The 5,810-nt window shown below is 34.6% G+C and overlaps 1 pseudogene; it reads right to left on the bottom strand.

Annotated features, from left to right (window-relative positions):
• Window positions 1-5,111: 5,111 nt before the first annotated feature.
• LOC137648028 (myb-like protein D) overlaps window positions 5,112-5,810 on the bottom strand; it is a 133,819-nt pseudogene continuing 133,120 nt past the window's right edge.

The raw sequence follows: 5,810 nt of genomic DNA, 5'->3' as shown, positions 1-5,810 counted from the left end.
AAACTTTCCTCACTCTCTAAATCCTCAATGAAGTCAAACTTGAATTTCGATAATATGGATCGCTGCAGCGTACGTCTTGTAGGGGAGACAATATTGCCCGAACTAGTGTCCTGAACACTCGGCAATCCCACCAAAACTCTGTCGCTGACACCATTAGTCCGATCCAACCAGAAGTAAACAAAATAAAAGTTAATAACTGTTGTTCAATAGTTAACAACTACTAAAGGGGGGCGGTGTCACTGAACAAGAAGATGAGTTCCAACACTGATAATATACTGAAATAAAATCAAATAATGTAACAGTATATAAAAACATACTCACGGACGTGACAATATATATATATATATATATATATATATATATATATATATATATATATATATATATATATATATATATTATATATATATATATATATATATATATATATATATATATATATATATATATATATATATATATATATATATATATATATATATATATATATATTATAATGTGAATATATATATATATATATATATATATATATATATATATATATATATATATATATATATATATATATATATATATATATATATATATATATATATATATACATATATATATATATATATATATATATATATATATATATATATATATATATATATATATATATATATATATATATATATATATATATATATTATAATGTGAATATATATTGAATACGAATAGGGGATATCGCTAATCCTCGAGCTCCATAACTCACCTGATTTATATTACATAATTTGATCCATAATAGAAATCTCTGAGCTCTAAGAATGATATACAACTCCCAGACAATAATATGTATGAACACTGAATATCTAAATTTCTTTCTACTTTACATTCCGAACAAAACTGGGTGAATACTTTAATTTTATGGGGAACTATACTCAAATCAACCTGTAACTTTGGTTCTTAGAGAGATACGAGTAAAGCAATGAAATAAATATTGGTGATGGGAATAGTGCACACTATACAAAAATTAAAATTTTTTATGTAAAAATTAGTATTAAGAAAAAAAATCACTCAAAATAAGGAAGCAATGCACTAGCGATGCTTGCTAAGCAACTCTCTCTGCTACCTCTACCCTCTTTCTCTCACAACATTAAAGAATAAAATAATCTCAATTTTATAGTCTTTATGCAACTCCTAATCACGTGGAAACATGATGCATTCCTTAGCGTGCGTATCATACAGCATACTTTTTAAAATGATTACGTAAGGCTTTGTAACAAAACTACGTAAATTGAAAATTATATTTTTCAACCTGACATAAATTTACATGTGCGGAAATGAATGAAAATACGACTAAAGGAATTATGAAAGTCTTATGTAATTTAAATACATTACTTAATCCAAGTTGATTGTAACTCACCTTATGAGCTAGCTATACAACTCTTAAAATACACAAATGAAATACGTGAACGAAATAATCTACCCTTATGTAGAACAGCTTCGTAAGATAGCTCCCCACAGAAAGATTATTTATACCACGCCTGAATCCACCGATTCAGCCGGAGATATATATATATATATATATATATATATATATATATATATATATATATATATATATATATATATATATATATATATATATATATATATATATATATATATATATATATATATATATATATATATATTCTGTCTTCACTGGATATATGCTTTACATTAATACAATATGGTTTTAAACCTAACGACCATCTAATTAACTTTTGTTTATAATTCTTCATTTTATTTACAAAGGTTAAAGGATTTTGATCTCAATAAACTGTAATTTCTTCATTATGTGATCTATTTACATAAATTTCTAACTTCCTTTCTGCTCTTATTAACACTAGCAGTTCCTTTTCAACCGGTGAGTAGGCTTGTAGTTGCTTCTTCAGCTTCAACAACATAAAGCAGTCAGATTGAATAATTCCTTCTTTGCCTTCTTGCAATAGGACAGCCTCAATCCCAATGTTTAACGCATCCACTTTGATAAGGAATTTCTTGTTAAAATCCAGTGCTTGCAGTATCGGTTTCCATGTTGATATGGCCTTTATCCTGTCGAAGGATTCCTGGCACTCCTTGGTTCATACAAACTATTTTTTGGGGCTAGCAAATCTATCGAGGGAGCGACTACAGCCGAAAAATTACCCAAAACCATCTATACAATCCTGCCATTCCTGAAAATCTTTGTAATCACCTCCTTGTTGTGGGGGGGGGGAGAAGTTTTCCTTATTCCTTTAACGTTAGCAGCTACAGGGGCGATTTGCCATCTTCCCACTTCAAATCCTAAGTACAAAATTGCTGTCTCTACAAATTCGCTCTTCTCCCAGTTAATCGTTAGATATGCTCTTCACAGCTTTTGAAACACCTTCTCCAGGAATCAGAGATGTTCTTCCTAGGTCCATGTATCTTTTACAATATCGTCAAGATATATGCCTACTCCTTCAATCGATCGTAGAAGGTTATCCATCATTCGTTAAAAGGTACCCAGTGCGTTCATTAGGCCAATTTCCATGACTCTGTATTGATACAACCCAAAAGTGGTTATAAAAGCTGATAATAATTTCAAGTTGGAGTGCAAAGGAATTTGATCGTTTCCTTTTAACAAATCAATCTGAGGGACAAACCACATTTGTCCGTGTTCTCGAGTAGTTGGTCTATAAGTGGCAATGGATAATTGTTGGCTACAATGATAGAATTCAACTTTCTTTAGTCCGTACACATCTTGAAAGATCTGTCGTTTTTTTTCACGAGCATGCATCGAGAACTGTAAGAGCTAGAGCTTTGTTTGACTAATCTCTTTTTTAAAAGATAGTACACTTCTTTTCTCATGACTTCTCGGTAATACGGTGACAATTGATAAACGTGTTGTTTGAATGGTTTTTCCGTGGTCTTGAAGTTTATATCATGCCTCGTCAAGCTGTGTTTCTGGGGAGCTCTGAGTCAATTTCAGGGAAACTATCAATCAATCGGCCTAATTCCTCTGTCTGCTCCTTGTTCAATTAACTAATTTCTCTTCTAAGTACCTAATGATGGACGAATTATTTACTTTACTTACAGCCCCTACCACATCTCGGTTGTTGACTTCCTTGGATGGAATGGTTTGAGCCATACATACTTGTGAAACTTCGGTCTCGTTTTCGTTTAAGTATGGTTTCAATAAGCTAACGGGTACCTTTCTTTTCTGTTTTCCTTCTTCATAGGTTCCTGTCTACATAGGTCTAGTCACTAATCTTCTCCAAAACATGGAATGGTCCATGAATCAAACCTTTGCTTCATCTTTCCTTTACTCGTTTTCAGGTTTTCGAGGGAAAATTTCCTTATCTCGCCGATCCTTTTCCTCAAATTCTTAACATATTCTACATCTGTTTCCTCACAATCTTTCCATTTTTCTGCCCACATTTTATTCAGTCCTCTTACTTCTCTTCCAAACACAACTTCATTTGGGCTACATCAATAATGGACAAATTATTCACTTTTCTTATAGCTCCTACCTCATATCCGGTGTTGTTTTCCGGGGAAGGAATAGTTTACGCCATACATAGGCCTACCTGTGAAGCTTCTGTCTTGTTTTCTTTTAAGTATGGTTTCAATAAGTTAACGTGTACCTTCCTTTGGGTTTTCCTTCTTCCTGGGGTTTTGATAGCGTAGGTCTGGTCCTCAATCTTCTCCAAAATCCGGAATAGTCCTTAGATCTTTTTGTTGAGAAAGAATCTCCTTATCGGTAAGAAAACCAAAACCTGTTGCCCTACCACAATCTGTTTGTCCCTTCTTTTCTTATCAAACCTTTTTTTCATCTTTCGTTGGCTCGTTTTCAGGTTTTCGAGGGAAAATTTCCTTATGTAGCTAATCCTTTTCCTCATTCTTGACATGTTCTCCATCCATTTCTTTTTGATCTTTTTCTTTTTTTACCATATTTTAATCAATACTCTTACTTCTCGTCAGAACACCATTTGATTTGGGCTACATCTCAAGCTTTCTTGACAAGCATTGCATATGTCAAATAACATCAAAGGTAGTTCGATGTCCCATTCATTTCCTGTTTTGTTGCAGTTCTTTGTTAACACTCTCTTTAGGGTTGGTGAAATCTCTCTAATGACCCTTGGGTCTCTGCGTGATAGGCAGTAGATAGTTGCTGTTTCACATCCAACAGTTTCATCACGTTCTGAAACAATTTTGACGTGAAATTTGTTCCTAGGTGACTCTGAATCATTTCAGGAATACCAAACTTGGTAAAAAAAGTCTAATAGCTTCTCCTTGATTACTTTGGCACTTATGTTGCTGAAGGGTATGGCTTTTGGGTATATTGTTACTGGACACATCAAAGTTAACTTATACACGTGGCCTATCCTCGTTCTTGGTAGCAATCACTCAATGTCAATCATTACCTTGCTGAAGTGTCCTCCTCCTACTTCAATCGGGCATAAGGCAGCATTTTTGATGTACTTGTTAGGCTTTCCAGCCATCTGACACACGTGACATGCACGGCAGAACTGGATCACATCTTTTATATGCCAGGCCAGAAAAAGTGTTTCATAATCTTTCCCATCGTCTTTCTTATTCCCATGTGTCACATCTCATGCGCTACAGCAATCATCTGTCTTTTCAGCGGTGTGGTAATCAATATCTGAAGGTATGTGCCCCATTCAGCATTCCCATGGATAATGGCGGGTCTATGCTTCCTCATAAACAATCCATCCTTGGGTAATAACAGGTGGGAGACTGCTGCATGTCCATCTTATCCACCATGCGGTACATTAATTCTGTAAACGTCACATCTTTTTATTACAATCCTATAAGTCTTTTCCGACAAACTTGTCCTACTTCTTGCACTGAGTTTTCTATTTCTTTAAAATCCTTTGCTTCCTTGCCTTCCTGTTCATTCGACTGTCGTACCTCTTCTTTTGGGGTCAATGGTGAGCTCTCCTTATTGCTTACTGGCATATAAAACCTCTACTTCCATATATAAATCTTCCAAGTTCATCATTCCTTTAGACTCTCTGTCTTCTTCAGAAGCCACTTTCTTCGTCATACTGCTAGTCATCAAACAACTAGGAAACAGTGACAGATAGTTTTTAAAGAGTTCACTCGTAGGACCATACTTCAGTGGTTTCTCCTTTACAATGGGACAAGGAACGAAACGGTGCTTCCCCAACCTCTTTTCCCAGTAGGACTTCTACTCCTTCAATAGCCAATGAAACCTTTACTGCAATATCAACATGAACTGTCACCAATTCGCATGACAATTTCAAACAGTAAATGGGAAAAACTTTTTCACCTATTCCCTTCAAAAGGAGAGAATCTCCTGTGAGATACAGTTCCACCAACAGTTGTACACCTTGCGTCACTACACTATGATTACAACCCGTGTCATGCAATATTTTGACCGGGATCTGCTCACTCTCGTCCACAGCAGCTAATATACCTTCATAAATATACGGATTAAAGGTATCCATGCTATTTGGGATTGTCCTATTCTTTGTGTAAACATTTGGCGGTTTTATCACCCTAGTCGACCTTTCCAGTTGATTCATATTCTTAGGAGTTGAATTATCATTAACCACATGGCTGACTGCTTTCAGTTGGTTTGACCAACTTTCACTATTGATATGGCCTTTTTTGCCCCAAATATAACATACCTTAATCTTCTGCACGTCTTTCACAACACCTGAAAAAGGAGGATTTGCCGATTGTTGCTGTGGTGGTACCTCATTCTGCTTATGAACAGTATCAGTGGTACTTCTGCCGTAACTATTGAACTTGTTACCATAGTTATTACTGAA

This window comes from Palaemon carinicauda, chromosome 10 (assembly GCF_036898095.1).
Source record: "Palaemon carinicauda isolate YSFRI2023 chromosome 10, ASM3689809v2, whole genome shotgun sequence".
Lineage (NCBI taxonomy): Eukaryota > Metazoa > Arthropoda > Malacostraca > Decapoda > Palaemonidae > Palaemon > Palaemon carinicauda.
Note: the sequence above shows the minus strand (reverse complement) of the source record. Positions and strands in the feature narration are given on the sequence as shown.